General features: G+C 44.6%; 1 protein-coding gene across 6 annotated transcripts in view; it reads right to left on the minus strand.

Moving 5' to 3' along the window:
- LOC112573234 (cAMP-dependent protein kinase catalytic subunit beta) overlaps positions 1-24,076 on the minus strand; it is a 144,513-nt gene that overhangs the window by 93,803 nt on the left and 26,634 nt on the right. The window contains exon 1 of one of the 6 annotated variants that reach the window (XM_025253415.1): positions 16,186-16,616. The exons of 3 other annotated variants lie outside the window; for them this stretch is intronic. The gene's annotated coding sequence lies outside the window, so the exon portion shown is untranslated. Of the gene's footprint in view, positions 1-7,112; positions 7,316-9,392; positions 9,410-16,185; positions 16,617-24,076 lie in introns of those variants that run through there. 2 more of the 6 variants (XM_025253416.1, XM_025253414.1) reach the window with 2 other exon arrangements.

Genomic DNA, 24,076 nt, shown 5'->3' on the forward strand with positions numbered 1-24,076 from the left:
AGATATACATAAGAGAAATTTGGAAGCAAAAAATGTAACAGAATCATCGACAGGCTCTTGCACAGGCAGCAATGTCTTCAGCAGGGAGGCCATGCTTCCTCCCACCCATAACAGGTCTAGCAGTCGAATTCTGATATTTCTAAAGCTTGTCGAGAAGACTAAGGGCACCAGGCCAGACACCATAGACAGGACATGTACAAGGGCAAGCACAAGTCCGTAGTTTTAGTTGTATCAGATATGAGTAAGATCTTACAGAAGTAATCTGACCTGTCAGACACAACTGAGCGAGTGAAGTGAGAAACACGAGTCGTTAGCGACCGTGAACCAGTTACGAGATATCTGAGGTCACGCAAGAAAGCTGTCGCTATATATCCGACGAATTTTTATCAGTGATCATCGTTCATTTTATGGACATCGTCAATTAACACATCAAACAATGATAGATATTGTAAGCAGCTGTTTTCATGGTCAGCGTTAATTAGAAAGCGGAAGTGAACGCAGCGACAATAAATAAATTCAATAAATTGTTTACTTGCAGCGTCTGACGTCATTGGACTGTCGGTGATCGGTGAGCGGTAAAGGTGAAAGACTGCAAGCCAGGTGTTTTCACTCATCGAGTAAGTACGAGGTGGGAGGGTGAAAGCAAGTGACCCGTCTTGTCAGGGCTCTGAGAATAACTCGAAACTAGAGAGAGAGAGGATCAATGGGCTTGCACTCGACTTCATCAACACAGCGTCGTGTATGAGAGACAATGTGTCACCCACACCTGTAAACGACACCTTCATTTACCTGATAACCGCTATGCCTGTCTAGATCTCCCGGCATGCTGCACGCCCACCTCCCTCTCCCCGACACCCCACACCCGACACCGCCCCCGCCGTGCAGTTGAGATAGACTGTCAACGTTAAGAATGTGGAGGTAGACTATAGCTTGCATTTCTGTTGTGTCTCTGAGAGAGACAGAAAATGAACAAACAAGCAAAACTAAGAGAGTGCTGGAGTCAAGTGAAGATGCTGTCAGTTGTGTTTTCCGCCACGTCACCAACAAAGCCATGTCATGACGAGACAGAGATAGACATAGTAATAGACTAGCGATGAACAGCAGACATGAAACAAAATATTAGTAAACCTAATAAACAAAAATGTGATACAAACTAAACACCACAAATAATACATTTCAAAGAATGATGAAAACCCTGTTTAAAAATTCTATACGAAAAAAATGACAAATGTCAAAACAGCAAAACATTCAAAAATTCTACTGAAAATGTTTAAAAAAAACTTTTACATCCTTGAATATAAATTACACGCTGCGAAGCAAAATTTTATGTGTAAAAACTGCCGCAGGTGCAAAATCTTTACGAAACATTAAAGTCAGAGAATATGATGCAAGCAATACGTCGTCTGAAGGACAAAGCACGTGACCAAGAGGTTTAGAGGACAGTGTGGAGCGCGAAGGGGAACAGGTCTGTAAATAATAGAAAAGGTTTAAATTATTATGTACAGAGACAGAACATAAATACAGCCATAATTTCAGTAGTAAATTCTCGCGTACAGAGAGAGCCACACAAGAATGACCTTAATTGCACTCGTTAACTCTCGTGTTTATGGCAGGTACATAAACAGGTTTATTGCTGCCACGGGTGAAATCTGCTGCTTGCTAGTGTGTCGGGCAGTCGGGCTGAGGTGCAGATAACTCCGATAACCACTAGCTAGATGGTTAGCAATCAGCTAAAGTTATTATACATTGCAAGCACTTTAGCTGATTGCTTGGAATTAGTCGCGCCGCTAGCGGAGGTAATGTACACCCGGATCTATGAACTTAGACCTCTGCCTTGTGTCCAACGACTAATGGCGGAGAGATTATACATTTCAGCAGCTTAGCTACAATTACGGCCGAATATCTTACAGGATTTGCGTGCACACATACAGCTGATAGTGAGCTCATCCTAGTAACATGGTTACTCTTGGTTACAATGTAGTTAAGCAATGAACAGTCCAATGACCAAGGTCCAGCATGGAATACCTACTTTAGGTCTGACATGGTGGCAAGAGGTTCAGGTTTCACTGACATGTCTGGTAAAAGAAGGGTCTGGTGAGGAAGACATGTAGGGGTAGGTTTTAAAAGAGAGAAGTCAAACTCTGGTCAAGAGTGACACTCCAACTGCCAACAGAATCACAGAAAGGAAGTCGTTTATGGAAAGAGAAAGAAAAACAGAAGAATGACAAAACTCATTAATTATTAAGTCACAGCGGAAATGTTATGTTTGTTTATTATTGAATACTCAATACTCAATACTCAATTAAGGACCATAAAAGAAAAAGGCGAATAAACATGGATTCGTTCGAATTCTTCAAGTTCAGCGATTGTTAATCTTCAAGTCTTGAAGAGAAGAGTGCGACTTCGGTGAAATTGTGTTGAATAAATCATTGAAAAATACTGTTTTGTAGGAAGATTGTTACCAAGAATTAACAATTTTGTTGCCAATCAAAGCAGTTTCCTTTTATTTCTCAGTCCCCTTTCCCTGCCATTTAACCATTTGTATCACAGCTATCCTCAGTGTTTGGCAACTCTTTGCTGGGAGCCAGCAAATCTGTCACAGAACGGAAATCATGAATCATTTTTGAGTGCAGAGCGGATGGCACAAAATGCAGAAGTGACAATCAAGAGATGGACTCAAAATTAAGTTCCATTTAAAAATCAGTAGCCTTGCTCCAAAACCTCACATATGCAAGCTTTATTAATCAACATGATGCGGAGAAGGATGCTAAAGAGATAGATGAACTGTGCTTCGATCGAGATTTTTTAAAATCATTTTTGAGTTGTGATGATGTTACAGGAGATGAAGGCATGCATATTTTTATCAGGTGTCACTTTTATTAACTGTCAATTAAGCTAATGAAATTTAACGATTTAACCAGTCATATATTAAAAAACCACGATGACAGTGAAGAAGGAATGGTTGCTTTCCTGATTTCCTGCCTCAATTTTTAATCGCATGACCAAATTTAAGGGTAAAAACATTAACTTTCAACAAGTGTTTCCTAATTTTACAGAATTGAATGAAAATTTCCGGCGGATTTACATGAAAACAAGAAATTACAATTTTACAGAAAAGTGCGTATCTTTTAAGGTCCGTCTATAATGAATACAATATATATATTCCAATAGACAACAATAGCAGACAACGCATAATTTCCAATTTTCTTGCCTGTCTTAATAGCTTGTGATATTTTTTATGTATTATCTTGACCTTTTTTCACTTTTGAGATGCTCTTGACTCATATTTATTTCTTCATTTAAAATGATTGACTCCATTTTACATTCTATATTCTCTCGCTAATGAATGACACTGTTAAGCTTATATTTTTGTTATTAAATATGTGCCTCGTGTGCGCTTGCCTGCGCACAGTTTAAAACTAGCCGACTCATTTACTCTTTTTTTTGAGCGAAATATTAACAACAATGAAGAATAAAATCCCAACTTCATCAGTCTGAATGAGTGATTGCAATAATGCTGTTACTTCCAACCCAGCCTTCTCCGACATGATGGTGCCTCAAATTTATACTACTACCCGACAGAAACCGAAACCGCAACCCTCACCCCAAACCTCAAACATGACCCATTAACCCCAAACAATCTCTTGTATCTGAACCTTTAATCCAGACGGAGCTTGGAAACGTGAACCGTTAATCACGGCACCGCCTGACCCGTTGCCCCTGACAAGTACCACAGGGTTAGACAACGCCATCCTTTCCCAGGAGATTCCCTGACAACTACTCCGGCGGACGCTGCAATCAAAGACTGAAAGGGGAAAAGTACACAAGAGGAATAAAAAAGAACCTGTATGACCCGAGGCGCGACAGGCAGGTACAAGCACGAGAGACTGTGTGATCAATAGTGCGCATGCTCGGCTCATCCAAATTAAACGGGGGACCTCCCCCCGACCCTCCCGGTGTCCAACCACTCGGCAAACTTTGCTGTATGGCTCCTTCTAGCTTGATCCCAGCCACTCTCTCTTGTTTGCTCACTCCTTCTCACAGTTGGCATTATCTACTCTCTAATGGGTGGCCGTACCCGAGTCATTCAATGGTCTGCTCTCCACCCCTGTCGTCTAGCACGGGTTTATTTTTAAAACCTCTTCCCAGCTGATGTCACCGATGAAAGCTGATTATTCTTACAACACATCATCAGTTTTGTTCTCGTTTTTCGTTCCTCTTTTATTCGACTACATCTTCCCCCGACTGGGTTGGGTGCTAACTCATGAGTCCTGTGTGTGAGAGAGAGAGCAAAGAACCCGGAGCAAAGAAACTGATGACGACTGGGTAGACAACTCGAATTCATCGACTACCTCGTCTTGCCAAAAACATCTTCCTGTGACAAAAGAGCGACTATCAAGATTAAAGAATTCCCATTAACCCACCCGCTCCCGACCCTTCCATTCCCTAATCCCACTCACTCATGGCTCCCTCCTGTGCTGCTGGGAACGGACGACGCAAATTAATCACAAAATAAAATCCCTGCCCATGGGAGACGAAGATATCTAGTCCGCAAACTTCTATTCCATTTCGTCTTCAGCAATCCCAGCATGCCTGTGGGCAGACAGCGTGATAAGATGTGCATGTTGCCAAACAGAGGTCTGTCTGTCGGAAATGTTCATGAGGTGCATCTATAACAAGGACCTGAAAACCTTGTCTTCGAACCAGTGTGGTTCGCATGTTGTGGGATTTGAAATGTTCTCGTATGTTCGAAAATCCATTTTTATTTTTATTTATAATCTCGGTTAAAATAACTTGGGTTCACGCTTACCCTGAGCATCCCTACCCTATCAGCCCTGGAAATTTTGCTCATGTATGCACGGTTAAAAAAAAAAAAGTTCGTGAACAGAACTCACGACTTTAATGAAGCTGCAGACAAAGAGTCTACACCCTTCAGATAAAACACTGCCTTAACTAACTATACCGCATACAGAATAAATTTTTATCCTACATTCAAGAATGTCTCAATTATCTGGACTTTAGTTTATTTTGCATCATTCTTTGAATTTTTTTCTTGAAGCGTCTTGTTAACAAGACAGAAGTGGTACATCTGAGCTATGAGAGAAAATGAACAAATAAAATGAAAATTTTCTCAAGGATGATGCAATGATCTCGAAATGACTTATTAGAAAGTTTTTTCTAAGTCCTTTTTGCCCCCAGTGGACCATAGGGCCGCAACTACACCACGCCAGTTCTGGGTGTCCCTCCCCAGTTGGTTCATGTCATCCCAGCTGCCTCCGCCTCTCTGTGGACAGATCTCCTCCATGTCTGTCTGGGTCTCCTAACCCTCGCCTCCCCTGTGGATTCCAGTCCAGAGTTTGTCTTAAATCGTCGGCCGGCCATCGCAGGGTGTGACCGATCTAGCCTCACTTCTTCTTGATGTTATTAGAAAGTTAGTCATTTCTAAGTGCAAGTGACGAAAATAGTCACAACAGCGAAAGGTCTCCACTTGTGACGGAAGGAAGTGACAAACTAAAGCGACCTGGGATATCCGATGTGACCATGGAATTCTGGTGATATGAATTTATATCACGTTTACTATTTTTACCCAGCTTTTCCCGGCTTCTCTCTCCCTTCAAAGTTGTTGTCTCTCTCTTTCTTCTCGATGTCTCTTCCGATATTCGCTAAATTCAAAAGATTTGTAAATTTTTGGTACCACATTCTTACTCGGGACAAAATATTATTTTTCGGGTTTAAGCTTGTTGAAATAAAGAAAAAAATGCATTTGAAATTTAAAGCAAGCGAGTAACATGAAGGGTAGATAGTGTTATCGAAAGACAAACCAAACAACGGCATCGAACAAAACATAAACAAATCAGTATATATAATGCAGCATGGACAGTTCATGTTTGTGGTGCTAAGACTTACATCGGTCCCACTCCGGCCTCCACCAGCACTCGAGATGACAGACGATGCTTCCTTCCACTGAAGTACGATACGGGAGAAGATAAGAACAAAGAGGAAATGTTTCGACCGATGGATGACAATTAAAGAGCTCGGCAAAGTTAGAGACAAGAATAGCAGGATGTTGTTCGTCACAAGAAGGATGTCCAGCTCCAGTCGAGCTTCTCGTGCAGCCGTTGGACAAACTACGTGTGGTTGACGTAACCTTGAATGCACGTCACTTCCGCTTATGGCGACTTCCCTTCTCGTCTTCCTTTTGCAATATTATGATACTTTCATCCTTGTTACTTGGTTCCACTTTACGTATTGATATATTGTTTGTTCTTCTGTCCCTCGTATGTTGCCCATGTCTCGTGTCTTGTAAAGCGCTAAAGCATGCTCCTTAAAGTATGCGCTATAAAAAATTTAGTTTATTATTATTGTTATTGTTGTTTATGTCCGCTGTTAACGTCCTGGGTAAACCAGTCAATGCACGGACCAACTTCAAAGCAAATTTGACAAGTCACTGAGGTCACAAGGCCACGGAGGTCAAGCTCAGTGCTGACGCGAGTTTGACAAAGCAACGTGACCGAGGGTAGCGGGGGACATCAGACCTTCCCCTCCCTCCCAACAGTTCATGACCTTGTTTCCCTGGCGACCTCCAGTCTGCAAAACCTTGACCTCGAAGGGGAGGGAGGCGGGGAGACAGAAAAATGCAAACGAATGTTCAAACAGTTGGCAGGCTGACTGAAAGAACAGAAAATAATGTAATTACTACAAACCGTTATGCACCCGGGTACACGTGTTCGCTAGTTTAACATCTTCTGGCGCCATCGGCGGGTGAAATGCATGCATGCGTGGGCGCCTGTCGGCGTGTGCGGCATGTGTGTGGGCTGTGAGGTCCTCATCACGTGCATGGATGGCGTGCATGACTGGCCCTCAAGTGAACCCCTGCCGCGAGTGATTTGTGGCGAGTAAACATGGAGGCTCGGCATGTAACGACCTTTTATATTTGTGCATTTCCATAAAAATGGTAATGATGATTGAGTTCTTTTTAATCGGCTTTTAAACTATCTTCTGCTGCAGTGTTTACAAAAGTTTCATCAGCTGTTAGTTAAGACTACTGAGATATTTTTTTAATTAAAAATTTATGCAGAGCATACAGACGTGCTCGTGCCATGATTACAGACCTGATTGTGCCCGACACCAGTGCAAGAAGTCAATGGCCTGGAAAAGCGACAGTTCTGGGCCGTTGCGATAAACTTGCGTCGTCAAAACAGTTCGAATCCTTCCCAGTGCACTCAACGGCCGAAGCAGAAAACACAGTCACGTGACATTAAAAATGGTCGACTGTCGTCTCGTAGCGGAATCGGGATTTGGCGAGGGGCACGAAGGATTCAACGTGTTGAAGTCTTCACAAGGTGGCGCTGCTATAACCTCCTTGAAGTTAGGGACTGGTGTACAGAGACTGAGTGGAAGCTCACGCGCGGGATCTCTACGTGCGGGATCCTCAAGGGCATCAACATCTCGACAAAGTGTGCAGGATGTCCGAGTGCTAAGCTCGCCGAGATTTCATCGTCTGACATCACCATCTCTCAGCATCGAGGATTGCACGGACTGTCGCTCTGGCTCATACAGAAGTGCCTCGAGCAACTAGTTTTCTTGGGTAAGATGGGTAAGAGATGTGAGTGTAGGGAGGGGACAAACGGTCATACAAGTCACCATGGGGTCAGGTGCACGACGGGAGCTTGGTTAACGCAAAGCTCTGAGTTAAAATCTCCTAAACTATCAAACTAAAGCTAACAGCTGTGGTCTGAGCCGTCCATAGTGAAATGTGCACAACATCAGTAAGAAGTTTACATCCACTGCGCTCTGCCATGGATGCAGTATATGTCACTGAATACATCCCTGCTTTCTATCCTTCCTCCAAGAATGCCATCCTGCGGTCTCTGCATCCTCACCCTTTACCTGTCAACTAACATTGCACCAACAAAGGAGACAAGGGAAAGGGTTGTCCACAACTGCCTGTAGCTTGGCTTTCGCCGATGTAAGGATATAAACATGAAAGCAAATCCTCCACCAAACTATAATTCTGCTCACATATCGCTGCCGCTCCTAGTCATCATTTTTCATCACAGAGGTCGCTGCACACTTCATCCTCCTGCCCCCCTTTTCTTAATGGCTCACCGCTTTTTGGTCGAGCCAAGTCCTGTCCCTTGGCCGTGATTTAAGGGTCGCTCGTGTTGTGCTCGGCATTAAGAAAAGCAACTCTCGCCGACCTCACTTGTTTGGGATGATGTTGATAAACGAGCCACGCACGCACGCGCGCATCGTAATCAAGCTCTCGTCATCAGCGATGTGACTCGTCAGGAAAAATAACCAAATGGTTTCAACCATTTATCTCCCCTTTGACTTTCGATAACTTTATTTATCGCTCCTGATGGTAAGACATTAAACACCCAGCAGCAGAGTCGACAATAGGAAATAAGTATTTATTTGACGAAAGAAATAATCATTCTCTGGGGAAGTGATAAAGTACACCACCAAAGATCATTTCAATGTTTGTTGGTAATTAAAATTATTGGGACCGTTAGTCGTATTCATCTCACGTAGAGGGCGCTCGTGTCGGGAATATCGGCGAATGACATGTCGACTGACTGTCGCTCACTGACAACACGTACATCTCGACCATGGAGCACGAAGAGGGGAATTCAAACTGAACAAGACCTCAATCTGTCAGGCATCCAGGCTGTTTACCACTAAGCTGAGCTATCAAGATAACGGTGTGTGGTTGCTTACAGGAACGTGCCTAGTGTACTCTTAAGAAAACTGTACTTTACAGAAGATTAAAAAAAACAAAAACTTTCCTAACACTATCTCTAACCGAAAATAAATTACATTTTTTATTTTAAAATTTTCTTTTCAGGAGTTTGGATAGTTCTTTGATGTGGGGTTGTGCACGAAATGAAGTTCCTTCATGGTAAAAGATATTTGACAGCCTAGTGCAGACACCATGTCCACTTTTTATTTTTTATTATTTTAGTTTGTTTTTGTTTTTTGTTTTTGTTTGTTGTTTTTGTTGTTGTTGTTTTGTTTGTTTGTTTTTTTGGCATGGCCTCTGATTAACGTTTAACGTTCCATCTTGCAGCGGAATCTGTAACGGATATTTCTGTTCTCACTGGTTGTCAACCGCCAAGATTCGGAGCGCTGGTGCCTATCAGAAAGCAGTTTCTCATCTTCCCAGACAAGGATGCCATCGCGCAAACATTTGCTCTCTTCTCTCAGAACCATTGTTCTTCTGGTACTAAATAAGTCACGTGAAGTGCCCCCTGACTATGCCCGACATAGTGTTCGTGTGGGATGCTTGTCTGACACGCAGAACTGGATCACGTAGTTACTACGTCTGTACCGAGCGTCACGTTCCTCGCACATAAACTACGGTTGCTGCAAATGATTGATGAGAATCTTACCTCTGAGCCGTCCCTTGAAACCTGCGCAATAATATACTCCAGTTCTCCCTCAGCCCGCACCTCCTGACTGGACCGTCTGCAACCTACATCACAGCCGTCCCCAGTTATCCCCCCAGTCACCGGCGCCTTTTATTATCTCCGCCTGTGCAACGGGCAGGGTACAACGTTATATCGACTGGCGCCGATACCGATTATGTTAGCAGCCCTGCCTTTTCGATCAAACAGACGGCGGGTCTTCAAGAGTCCCCTTAAACCTCCTTGTCCAATAACTAGAGGCAACCCTTTCTCACCTGCACCTTCCTTTACTCAATCACTCACTCACACACGCACGCGCACACATAGAGAGAGAGAGAGAGAGAGAAGGAGCTGAAGCAGACGTGTCACTCGATCGAAGCGGAATGGTTCAGGAGGCCATTGAAAGCGGTCAATATTTCTCAAAGTCCATCTCTTCCTCTCAAATAAAGAACGTATTAGCAGAGGACTTGGCTGGAGCCTTCACGTGCAGTCGAGTTACTTCACGTGGGCGTAATAACGGCCAGACTGTAATGACACTGATTGTCCACTCACTAGTCAGCCCCGGAGGGTCACCTGGCTCCCTGCCCCCATCGCCTGACCTTTCTGACCTCGACAGGTTCACGAGTAGCAGGGTCAAGGCTTGTTTTTCAGCCTCACTGATGTTGATCTTACCCCAGAGGTATATGTTTGACCCCGAGTTATCTCTGGCACGGGCGCTCTCTAGGTTATCTGCTGCTGACCTTTAGTGTTTGCATGATGCTTGGGTCTGAACGTCCCTCGGTCGGACCCTGGTCTGGTCCATAGAGGTAGCTCCGAGTTAACTACTATCCCTGAGGTCATTTGTTGTGGGTCACGTGTGATTTGAGTTCTGGGGTCGAATTTTACTGCCTCGTGAGTTTACAAGACTGACCGTCTGGTTTTTTTTTTTTTTTTTTTTTTTTTCGGGTGTTTCGGTTTGTGCACGCAAAAGAAAAATATATTGCACACGTAGTTACGATCTGAATGCTGGTGAATGACTTTGTGAGACATGTTTGGTGCTCACTGATGAAGTCGCACGAGCAAACACGTGTGTAAACGACTTGAGCTCGCCTTGGTGGGTAAAGCGCTCTATAAACATGTGTTCCACCGCGGATTTGCACCTGCACACCTCATTTCCACTTGTCTCTCCCACATGTTGTCAAGATATAATCACTGTCTCGGTTTATGCCTTTAAAATTCACCAGAGGATGGCTAATAACGGTTCGATCGTTATCTTTTCCTGTTGATATTTAAAATGTTTTACCTCCTTGTACCTCGTGTCTACCGACGTTCGTTTAACCCGGCACGGGAATTTACAAAGTCATAAAAGAAAGGGATGCGGAGAAAGAATAATGAACATTGTCCTTCCCTCTTTCTTACTAAACTTTTGACCTTTGAGTACGCAAAAGGTCGAGGAAGCACTTCTCGTCTCGAGACAATGTCTCCAGGGTTAACAGCGCGGACAGTAAGACTTCATTACATACAACCCTGTGACAGCATCATGCAGTTATCATTTTTCTTTTCTTCGTGCTTTCCTAGCAGTAACTTACCTGAAGCAGACACCTGGCTATAAATAGACTTTATAAAGTGAAACATCTGCAATCATAATTTATTTGCATTATAACCACAAGTAATAAAAAAATGCACGCGGTCTCCGCATCAGGATGGAACGTGAAAGCAAAACGCATTCAGCAAAACCGGATTTCAAATTTTTTGTTAGATTTTTTTTTTTAGAATAATATTAAATAAATTCCATCCGATATTCAACACATAAAGCAGGATTATTTTGCCCAACTGTGAGTGTTCTGAGCACGTGTAAGGTATATTAAATGCATTTTTGACTTGCGATGAGTTTGTTGGAGACTGTAACCGAGAGCAGGAAGCATGTTGACAACACGACTACCCGGGTTCGATACCCGTGGCACAGTAAACATCCTTCAGCTGACCCGGCAGTTGCACGGCTACGTGACCCCGTAGAGGGTTGGCGAAGAGGGTTGGGGAAGAGGGTAGCGAAAGAAAAATGATAATAGACACCGCCCTCGCGGTAAGTGCGATATCACACACTCCAATCCCCGAAGGGTTACAGGCTGACCTTTACCTTTCTGTGAAATTTATTATAGTCCAAGCCGTTGCCCATGATATACGACGAAAGGGAAGTGCAGTGAATGATATATTATGGCCAAGAAAATAACCACCGTCTGCAGTAAAAAAAAAAAAAGTCCTCTGTCACAACCTTCACAACTCTACAACAAGATGACACGATGCACAGGGTCAGGGGGTCAGGGGGCCTCTGGCTACCATTTCACTTTTTTTTTTATAAAGAGTCCTGAAAGTCCTTTCCTACCGGGGGAATTGTGCAAAAATACTCTGAGAGTCAGCCGTGTGGGCGGAGCTTTGCTGACATGCACTACTGTCATCTGTCATCTGTCATGGCAGTCTCAAGAACAAGACGTGACACCTGCTTCAGCGCATGCGCAAAAAGCAAATTTTTGTGTGTGGTAAATTTCGGGGGTTTTAACGTGACATTTCTCGAATGTTTGTGTCTCCATAATACCTGTGGGGCAGTCGTTGGTGTATGTGTGGAGTATGGCAGCCCAGGCTAGTCACTAATTTAATTTCCCGTCAAGTGGGCTGTCGCGTTAGTTCCCGTCGTGAGTTTACATTTCTGATTTGTCTGCACAGGAACTGTGTACCACTCGTCACGTACACTAAAGTAACCACGAGCTTTTTCTTGGGTACGATATACCCGTGCGACGTCTCACGGGTGGGAGCCGCCACGGATGCACGTGCTAATGGAAGCAAAGTCCGACTTAAACAGCAATAACTTATTTAAAACGATTTCAGTTCTAAAATGATGTACCGCGTTTAAAAACATTTTCTAAAACTGTTTTAACTAAGCAGATTTAAAGTGTGAAAGTGAAACTTAGAAATGTGTCGTGCAGCCTGCTCCAGACCAGCTCTGACTTTGCCAACCGACCATGCTACACATTTAGTGTCGTGCATTCTCCAGCAGGCTGATTAATCTCTGCTTGCTTCGTGACAGTTTTAGCATCGCCAGGAACATCACTGCAAACCCCCGAACTAAGCGATTAATCACACACCCTCCCCTCTATCGTCTGACACAAAACAGCAACAGGTTTATCTCCCCTGCAGTGCATTTCTTGGCATGAAGTTCATCGCGCTCAGAACACATTTATCAGTATTAGGTTCATCGAGTTTAGACCACATTTATCAGCATTATTCATGTACATGGCCCAGGCTTCCATCTACTGATCTTGTTGCTAATACTGGTAAGTATTGCATCTACTGATCCTGTTCTTTTACTAGTAGGTAATATATCTAGTGATCCTGTTCTTATTACTGGTAATTAGTGTATCTACTGTCCTGTTCCAGGCCGGCTTGTTATCTAAGCATGCTTACTATTTTGTTTGATCTTGGTGGCTTCATCATCTACTCCACCATGACGACCCCGCTAGTCTGATTCCAAAACGAGGCTGCATCATAATCCCACAGCATCCGTCTGATGTGTAATTTGCCAACACTGCCTGAGGCACGACAACATTTTCACTTCACGCCCATCCTCTCAAATGTTCCTCTCAGCTTAGCTCAGTTAGTCAACATTCCTAGCCAGCAATCATTAATTAGTCGCCTCAAAACACCGAAATGCGTCTTCCTCTGAGTCAGTCAGCCTCTCTATGAGGTCGTGTAGTCCCTTCCACTGGACTCTGACAGCGGACTAAGATAAGGAATGTCTCCGCAGACTATTAAAGAGATCAACGTCACAGAGCCGGAGAAAGACGGAAGAACCAGTGGCGTGGACGAGGAGAGACGTAGCAATATCCGGTCCTCATTCCAAGATGGATGCCATTCCCAGACCGGTGGCTGGTCGTCGGCGTCCTACCCCGGCTCAGCAGTTAAGACTCAAACAAGTCCGGTCGCTGTGAACAAGGTGTCACATTCAGGGGAGAGAAAAAAATCCCCTGGTGCTGAAAGAAAGTCTCCTTCCCCTAATTCTGTCTGGTGACAAGGGTTTTACCGCTGTGCCACCGCGAGTACCACTCACACAGACATGGCGACGTTAAGTAACACGTGCAACTCGTGAGGACTTGGGACAGAGAGACAGAGAATATCGACTTTGGAGAAAAATGTCGGTTAGCTCGAAGCCCGCGACTTCCTCTACCCACCAGCAGAGCTGGGTTACCTGAGATACCAAGACATGTCACAGAAGGTTTGAGCACTTTCCGCATGCCTGGTCCTTGACAGGATGAACCACAGACTGTTCGCCGCCCCTAAGGCGACTAAACCCATGGGATCTGAACCTTTTGCCTTTCACCTGATGTTTGCCCTCGCACAAATCCGATCTGCGACGTCCAAACTTAGAGAAAACAAAATGGTGTTTTCGAGCTGTTCCGGATGTCCTGCAGCCTCGTAAAGTCTCAAAAACAAGTTTACCTCCGTCAACAGCACCAAAATACGTTTTCACCTTATCTACTTATCCATAAGACTACGTTGCAAAAAGGATCCACGACGTTATCAACTGATCCGTAATTGAACCAGTGTCTCAGTATGACCATTTTACTAGATGTCGACAACTACACAATACAAGAGACTCCTGCAGCCTGCAGGATCACTGTGACAACAGCACCAAGCAGACAGTTGTTTATGTTTAATACTTTAATTGTCAATAAAGCGTCTCATTGAGTGACGAGACTAGCGTTACCTGTACATAAAGGACACACACACACGTGTGTGAGAGAGAGTGTGTGAGTGTGTATGTGAGAGAGAGAGAGCAACATCTGATGAACGTGAATAAGTGTCAGACATGTGTTGCACATATAAAACCGCCCCGTACTCTTACCGTTAAAGGTAAGAAAAAGCCAATTCTGCGGTGTCAACAGCAACAGCTGTTGTCTTAGGAAAAAAGCCATCGAGGTTCGTACTCACAATAGCATCACGATGTTAAAAGTCAGTGAAGCAAACGAGAGAGCCTCACGATTTGCTGTCGGCTTCCACACATGCTCTGACCTCTAACCCCTTCCTCCCCACCCACCGACCATGGGAGTGTTTTGAATTTTGTTTGAATTTCTCTGTTAAACGTCACAACTATAATTCGCCTGATTTTTTTTTCTTTAAAAAATGAAAGTATTGTTCATAGTGACTTTATAATGACCCTGATCAAACCGTATATGTGAACGGCTCGATGAACGAGAACAGAACTGCGCGCGCCTTTCTTCCCTCGACGTCACATACGCAACGGACGTCCTACTTGTGTGTGACGTCACGCAGGTCAGCAGCTGCAGTAGGCAGTTTGCGGTGTTCTCGGGTGAGGAAGAGGGTGAAAGTCAGCCAGTGCTACCGTCTACACGCACCCACCTTCTTGCATTCTGACCTACGTCATTCCCACCCCACCACCAACACCGTTATACACTAACAAACAGTTGAGTTCACTGTCCATTACGGTGTCAGTTGTAAAAATTTGTTCAAAGACGAAAGACGAGTGTCTTAAAATGTCTGACCACAGCTCACCGATAGCAAAGGATCATAAGTTCACGAGAAAAGAAGCCACGGTGTACGACATAAAATATTTTTTTTTAACGGAAATTTCCTTTTATTCGCTGCTCGTGCCCTCGTCCATCCTAAGACGCGAAGCACCTGCACAAACCTCCAGACGTGACGTCATCTTCAAGTGCATCGTGTGTAATGGAGGTTTGTGCATTCGTGTTTTGAAAAGTCAGTAGTACCGTCTGGGATTGGGGGTAACCCCTGAATTTGGGGTCACATTGTCCATCTGAATAATGCCTGAGGTTAACCTTTTTTATATAAAATTCTTGGCTTGATTAATGTCAAGCAAGTGAAACGGTAGTTGAAATTAGTCGGCTTGGTGTCCATCATGGTTGACCTCCTTACTGAAATGGAAAAGCAATGAGTCTTGACCTGCCGACCTCTCGTTCTGACTGCCATCAGTCAAGGCATACACCACTTCAGTTTAATCTTTCGTCCTGAAGAAATCTCACACACAAATATTTTGCTATCGCACTCAAACCAGAACAACCAGTTTGTGACAGTTAATGAAAGTTTTGTTTTAACCCCTGGCACCTGCTATGATTATTGTAAACACAGGAGTAGGGGTGGATGGTGTCCAGGGGTGGATGGTGTCTGTCGTAACAGGTTGCCAACATTACACCCGGGAATTTCACTAAAGTTGCTTAAAATCGTTAGACCTACTTACTGAAGTACACAAGGTTTTTTTAAATCCTGGTAATGCAGCAAAATAGTAACGGGGCGAACACCTGACATGACAACAAACTCGTAAATCAAAGACAAGGCTGTAAAGCTGGCGGCACGCGGTATCGGCTGCAGCAGCAGCAACATGGAAACAGGCGCAGACGACACAGTGGGCCTCCCCTACACCACCACCACCACCAGCCCCACCACCACCACCACCAGCCCCAACACACACACCCCACCACCACCACCACCACCACCACCACCACCACCAGCCACAGCACACCACCACCACCATGGCACCGTTATTCGTCCGTTATCTCAAATGCCGTCGCTTGTTTTGATCCCGAGAGGCTACACTTATCTTTCCACAAACTTCAGACACTTTTTGTGTTGAGGCCAATTTTTCGAGCCCCTGAAGCACAACTATTCGTTTGAACGAAAATGAGGGGCTCGCAAAAGACAGAAGATGAGCTTGGCTGGCTGCCTGGCAGTCAACAGACCTTATCCATGAAAGGTTGTGCAGGTGACTTACTGTTTCGGCGACAACAGTCCTGCAGCGCGTAGTCGGACGGATGGATGGATGGCTAGTCCTCAGCGCAGTCTGATAGTCTCACAATCCCGGGTGCTCGACACTGTCCACTCGGGTGAGTTCACCGTCCGTGCTCCACGAAACTCGCCTTTGCTCTCCGATGAGAAAGATTTTGCAACTGTCGTCGTGCACAGGTGAGAACTCCACACACAAGACTGACTGGGACTGGGGCAGGTCGAGAGAGAGAAGGAGCGCCGACCAACTAGCAGCTGACTCTATGTGGGGCAGACTGCATCAAGGGGGAGAAATGACATGAAAATTAATGTGCAGTTGTGACCCGGGGAAGGAGGAGGCAGGGGTGGATGGTGGGTGGACACTGACATGTCGCGAAGGGCCCCCACCCTTCGTAAAACACGTGAATATCTGAAGAAACACTCCACCCACCCGCCTGTACAGCCGCCGGGAAAAAAAAGGCTGGAGGGTTTCTGTCGTCCTTCTTTATTTCGTGGTTGAGGCGGATGGCGGTGTAGTGTGGGAAGCGACACGAGCGGGAAGTCAAGGGAGAGAACAAGACAGACGTGTGACGTGTAGTTATGTCACGTCACGCGGAATCGCTCTGGTCACGTGACCCATCCTCTTCTCTCTCCGCTAACACACACACACGCACGCACATTACTTACTCGTACAAGCTGACTACCTTCCCACAATCCCCTCCCCCCGACACACACCCGTTGTTCCAGTTGTTCGTCCTTGTAGACTGATTCTGTGAAAGACAAGAAAGATGGCGAGGGACGGTAAATAAACGAGAAAAACCTGTCATCACACAAGTGCGCTCCGGAACAACAAGTTGCTGTAGTCCAGACCTGGACAGGCAGCGCCGCTTGTCCTTAATTTGGTGAAAGAAAGTGAAATGGATGTCGGTAAGTGAAGAGCTGCACAAGGGAAACAACTTCGCGCAGGACGGGGTCACGAACGTGACAGTCGACAGGGTCAAGGTGATGGCGGAGGAGACGGATTACCTGTGACATGCGTCAACTGCTGCTATGTTAAACATTTACACTCGTTACCCAGTCTTCTCGTGTGGGTGTGGGTGTGTGTGGGTGTTCTCTCTGTGCGTGTTTATGTCTGTGTGTGCGCCCACCTGTATGTCTGCGTCTTCCAGCATCAATGCATGATTTGGCGGAATTACAGGGAGATAACTCCAACACTCATGAACTTCCACACCCTACCCACCACCATCAGGAGGGATTTGGAAGCTGTGCACCAAAGTCACATCTACGTATGTAGGAGGTTACAGAGACCGGTGTGTAAAAACACGAACCATCCCCGTGCAAGTATTTTGTTTCATACCTCATGTGCCCACCATTACAGCTGCACGTGCAACTTCCCATTTAACCCTTAAATCGGATTTGGCCAACGCCAGGCAACCTCGGGAGGGAAAAAAACACATGGCGAACACAGGACAACCTGCTTAGAATCGACGTTTATAAACGTGGTGGCCACAACACATTTTATCTGCGGGCGTAAAAATACTCCGCGAGCTGTCTGCAACCCCAAGTTTATTTCTTCAATTTCTCTGCCTCTGCGCCCTCCGTTACCCTGGCAAGAACACTGGCTGGAGCTAGACATTCTCTCCTCCACCACCCTGTCTTACATATTGAAGTTGAAATAACCTGTGACGTGGGTAGCGCAGAAACTTAATTACCGCCGTCAACAGTTAGAGATGGAGTCTGAACCTTGTTTTTAACCGGAAGAGAAACAGTAGCTCACACAAATTTAAATTGACAGTCTTGGGAGTTTCAAAAAAAAAAAAAAAAAAAACTGATCCGCCCTTTTGCTGACGAAAGAGCCAATCAATAGGTCGAGCAAGTCGAACTGCTGTTGGCAAAAGCTTATTCAAGGTCTACACCCGATGGCTGCTCCATCTGCCCACTGTTGCCTCCAGTGTTCAAACCTGCAGCTGTTGACACGATGTGTGAAGGTAACAATGACTCATCTCCTGCACACGGTTCTCTATTGACTAAGGTTATCAAAAAAATACAACAAAGTGTTCAAACTGTGTTCGAGTCTCATGCAGCCTCTGAATATTAAAAAATAAAGCTCATTATTTTAGAAATTTTACGATGGAGAAGAAAGAAACAAACAAACAAGCGAGTTTGGGAACTTCACATGTAGTTTGAAACAAGAATTGAAAAAAAAAAGATGTTATGATCGAGTGTTGGGATAAGCAGGTATTAATTGTTCAATTGTTTTTAACATTGATTTCATATTATCATTACAACACATTTAGTTTTATGTCGAATACTGATTTATAAAGAATGTTTGTTTGATAATCAGCCTTGATAAAAAAATTCTATTCACATTTCAGTTCGCCCATTAGCAATACTTGACCGAGAAAGCGTGTCATCATGTTTTGTTTGTTGGAGTTTTGAGAGGTTTTGTTGTTTGTCTTTGGGGTTTTTTTGTGGGGTTTTTTGTTTGTTTGTTTTGTTGTTGTTGTTGTTGTTGTTGTTGTTTTTTGTTGTTGTGGTGTTTTTTTTGTTATGTTTTGCAACGGGTGAGATAACTTGTCCATGTTGGCGACATGACCTCAGCACCAAGGAGAACATCAGACAAGCAGCATGGACGGGTGCGTGCACACGTGCGCTAACGTTCGCCTGACGCTCCTCCACCCAATTAAAGATAATACGAAGAAAGGTTAGAAATCTTCCCTAATGGGTATTAGCCATTCCCATGGATGTTGTCTGTCTTTCGCTTGTTCCTCTTGACAAGTAGGTTTCCTGCTCAGCGCGAGACCGCCAACGCGTCCATTTGTAATGTGAGCATGCGCAGTCAGGACTCTGTCCGATACAAATCGAATTTCGGTATTAACTACACGTTTTCAGCAGAAAATCAACGAGAACAATTGAAGTCGAACGAAAGTGTGTGCCATTACTGCCAACATCCAGTCAACGTTGACCAGATCAGCAACAGCGCATGCTTAAACGAAAACGGAAATGGCTGCTCACCCTCAGCTCTGGATCCTGCTGGGTCACGTGACCTGAATGGACACTCCGTTAGAAATGTTTAGCGGTTACTGCAGTTTGAGCAGGGTGAAGAAGATAATGTATTCGCCTCCAGCTTTTGTTGGATATCAACAGAACTGATGCTAGCCTGCGGGCAGGGAGATAATTGGCCGTATTCACCGCAGCAGGCGCTGCAATTAGAGTATCCGCAGGCCGGTTTCCTGCCAACGGTCGAGATTTTGCTTTTTGCTCACATTCATTGTTCTTAAAGATTTTCCTAAAATCGTGTATTCTTTCAGTCCGCATCTCTAGCCATGTTCGTGGTTTTGAATGTTTTACTTGATTTCGAAATAGGTTGCTTTGCCCTTTCAATCTGTTGCTTTTCTGGAAATGGGTACAAGTCTCCTTTAAAAAAAAAATGGGGGCCGGGGGAAAGGATTTTTAGATTGCCAAGATTATATCAGCTGCTTTCTTTTTTTTCTTTCTTTTTTCTTTCTTTAATTTTTTGTCTTTTTCATGTTCTTTCTATTTTTCGTGCTTTTTCTGCGTTCGCCATTTCCTTCTCGTCCATCAATCCTATTCACGCCATCCTACCCACCCCCTATTACCTCCCCACTTTCTTCTCTCCCCCTATCCTCCTCACTTTGTGGTGTAGCAATAAAAGAAGGTAAAAAGTCGTGGTTGCGTATGCGATCTCACCCGTCACTCGCCCACTTGCAATCACGTGATCATTTGTCGTTAAGGTCATGCGCATGCTGGCTTCTCACACAGAACGAACGAGGCCTGCAGTTTTCTCCCTTGATGACTGCCAGTCCCGCTTGTCTTGATGATCGATCAGAAAGAATTTTAAAAAAAAGGGGGAGACTAGACCGTTGCCGCCTCTGATGCGAAAGAGCTCACCTCGCCGCAATCATACACTCCACTGGGGGGAGAGGTTTTTTTTAGAGGATAACCGCCTTTTACATCTCTCTTTCTCTCATCTCTCCCTCCCCTGCTCCGCGCAGTAAGGTCTAACAAGTAACTCCTAGCCTTGTTAGCAGTAATCTTTGAAGAACAACGCGAGCTCTCGGCGACAATCGATGGAAATAGAGCATAAAGTATCACAAAAACATATTTCTGTGGGATTTTATGACAAAGGGTCACGAGAAGTAGTATATTAATGTTTTTCATACCTGGAGTTGTCTAGAAAACAGGAAGTGACGAAATGGTAGTATTTCTTTTTAAAAAAGTAGTGTCTCCATGTGTTGGATTCAAAGAGCAATGATGCAATGTTAAAGAAAACAGATGAAAACACAATGTACTTTTGATGAATGTTCTCTTCAACACCTCGACAGTTAGTTTGTACTCATTTAGGAAATCCTAAACAAGCCTAAAGCAACAAACGCCAGTGGATTAACTTTGTTCTCTGCTGTTGCCAAACGTGCAAACTTCGTCCCTACAATATCAAGAATTTGCTGAATACATTTCAAAACCTTTACTAAATGGCAATCATAGTGGTAAACAAAGTGAAGCAGAGACAGTAAAACAAAGATTGTCTCACGTATGGTGTTCAGCAAAGGGAGATCACTGCAGATCGAAGGTCGAAGACAATTCAGAAAATCTTCAACAAAAAGCAGTGTTTGCGAAATAAAGAAATATTGACCGGTAACATCCTATTAAACAGAAGATGAGCATCACTGGAGCTAAATCACTACACAAAAAGGTTCTTGCTGTCAAAAGTTGACCGAAGTGAACGGCAAAAGGCAGACTAGAAACTAAATAAACAGAGCTAATCAGTTCTCGTTTTTATGGGGAAAAGTAAATCGAATAAATTCAGTAAATTTAATCAATGTGCAAAAGTGGGGAAAGTAACATCAAAGGAGCGATTGTAAATGAAAACATGAAAAACTATTACTGACCTTAAAATACATCCAAAACACAAAGTAAGCGAAAGTGATTTTCCATCGGGTGTTAGAGACATTACCACAGACCCACATTGCCACAGACTCACATTGTCACAGGCCCACACTGCCACAGACTCACATTGTCACAGACCCACACTGCCACACACTCACATTGTCACAGGCCCTCAAAGACACACAGACACATGCCCAAAGCTTGTTTCTCCAATCCACAATCCAGCCCCAAGCCTTGGACTCGTGTCTATAAACTTTCCCATTTCTCTGCACTCAGATGCCGACTAACCTTGTAAGAACATTCCAGACTAAACATCAGTCAACAAGACCTCGTCTGCCCACTCTGCTGCGACCAGTCGAGGATCAATTAGGCAAAAGAAAGAATTAACGAAGAAACATGTGACGGAGTCAGCTCAGCAAGCAATGTCCACCTCTACAAGTGGTCCTGGATGTCTGAAAACTTTCCCATGACTTCTGAAAGCGTCTCGAAACTTTTGTCAGACGGCAGTGGCAGCAGCTGTTGGTAGCAGCCTCCGACTTTGCTGGTGAAGAAGGAAACCAGAAACAACTGTCAGCATCCGGCAGCATGTGGTCAGCCCGAGGAGCCAGTTGTCCTAAACCCTTGCGATTGTGAAATGTTGTGTATAAACATTTGTCGAGCCAGCCAGCGAGTCTCAGGTCTTGGGTACCTGAGGTCTGTCCTAGAGTCACGTGCCATAGTTTCCTGTCTTAATGGTTCGTCTTGTGTACAGAAATGTCTGGGTGTTCTCCCCGTACCTAAAGCACGTGCATTAGTTTGTCGCCTGCAGGTGAAACAGTCAGAATATATATATAGCAGTCTACGGTGACATCTTGCGCGTAAATCGTCTACAGCTGCAGGTGTTTACAACGACTACAGACATCGCCCAAAGGTGGTGGTGGTGGTGGTCTATTACACTCACGCAGAGCGTAAGCCAGGCACGAGGAGCGATAAACAGGATCAGAGGTAATTAGCGCGCGCTATAATGAGACGTCACAACCTCTGACCTCCATGACGCGTAACGTAAATCTCGCTCTGATCTCGGACTGCTCGCGCTTTGACGATACAGCGGGCAAGAACCATAAAGCGAGACGAAGAGGAATGAGTGGGCCGAAGGCTGGGGATGGGAGGTAAGATGGAAAACGAGAGAGGAGAAAAAAAGAGAGGTCAAAGGAGGAAAGCGAAGAAGAGGGTCAGCACAGCTACAAATGAGGACAATTCAGACAAATGCTTGCATCCACGCTGGCACCGGTTGTCGATAACAGCAGACGTCAGTGGTCGACGACAAAGTAAGTGACGCCAGTGATTGTCTGAGCTGTAGTTCACTTTCAGTTCAAACCAGATCCTCCATCTTCAACCAGTTGATCCCGAGAGCGGATAAACAAGATGGCGTAAGACTAGTTTCAGTTTGTGTCCTCAAGTGCCCCTCCGAAAAAAAATTCGAAAAAAAAAATATGTGGCAGCTATCCCAAAATCCTTCGATCACCAACCGAAAACTTTCTTCCCCAACCACCATAACAACATTATCTAGAAATTAAAAGAATGAAATTATAAAAATTATGCCATAGAACGTGCCGTGCCTTGCTGCTCGTGAAACAAGTATGTGAGTGAGTCTCACCTGTGTCTTGTACCACTGTGGTCAGTACAGGGAATTCTGTCAGCTGCTGGACAGCGCGTGGAAAGTCAGTTCCGACTGGATGACCATGAATTAAGAACAACAGACATCAAGAAATCCGTAAACTGCGATCCTCCATTCCAGGCGCTTGAAAACAACCTGACGTGTATACTAGAAGGTAGAATGTGTCTGAGTTCCCATGCAACCACACACACACACAAGACACTCGGTCCTTTCTTCAAGAACCCGTGAATTACTTTCAAGAATTCAACATCCCAGACCAGGAAGTCCCGCAAATCAAGTGAGAAATTCCGCGACTGCAGGAGGGCCTGGGATTCTCGCCCTTGAAGCTCGCAGATAATGAATTGCTGGAGGTAAGTAAGGCCGTCCTGCAGCGACTGGTGGCAGCAAAAAGATTATATTCTTAGCGGGCGCATCCTTCCACCCTTTCTCCTACCCGCAAACAATCGATTGCTCTCTTTCTCTCTTTCTCCCATCTGCAGTTAGTCACGCTACACTAGGATACACAGCGCTCACCGTCAGGACGATGGTCACGTGATTACAGACAACCCACTCTCAGGACCTTCCCTCTTCTGTCTGTGAAGAGGCATTTCAAAAAAAAAAAAAGTTGAGTTTAAGAGAGTAAATTCTGCAGATCTCTCTGGGGACATCAGAGGATGAAAAGGGAGGAGGGAGTCTGCACGTGATGAATAACCGGGTGCGGGGTGGTGAGGGGAGACATCGGTAAGCTCCCTTGCATGCCAAAAAAAGATAAAGAAAGATAAGAGTTGATAGCAGGGATTTTGTTTTCAGTTTCCGGAAATAGTGCAGCTTTGGTTGGGTGCATTGGGATGCTGGATGTACAGCATGCAAACAAGAGTTAAGCTGTTGAGGGAGATAACCAGCATCGCCGCCATTACACCCTGGCCATCGAGTTTTACATTCTCTGAATTGCTCTTCACAGCCAGCTTGGTTTTTAGCTGGGGGCCAATGTAACAAGTCCCAGTGGCGCGGCTGCCATTCTGGATTAAACTCTAGATGAAAATAGACACGCATCTCATTCCAACGGAAATTGCCTGCTACAAACTTTCTGTCAAAAAAAATGTAACCACGTGACTAGACGCGAACGTTAATACCGGGTGCATTACATAAGATGTAAAAATGTTAATTAGCTGACCCTTCATATCCGCTGTCGTGTCGTATACGAGGTCCGAGTGGAAGTTTTGACACTGAAAGCCTGGATTGAAATATAAGTGTAAGATAAATCCATCGCTGACTGGATTTTTTTTAACTCAAGGACTATTAAAAGTTTGAAGATGATGCCCCAACATTCAGGTCATGGAACCAACAAAAAAAAATA

This window comes from Pomacea canaliculata, linkage group LG10, assembly GCF_003073045.1.
Source record: "Pomacea canaliculata isolate SZHN2017 linkage group LG10, ASM307304v1, whole genome shotgun sequence".
NCBI classification, from domain to species: domain Eukaryota; kingdom Metazoa; phylum Mollusca; class Gastropoda; order Architaenioglossa; family Ampullariidae; genus Pomacea; species Pomacea canaliculata.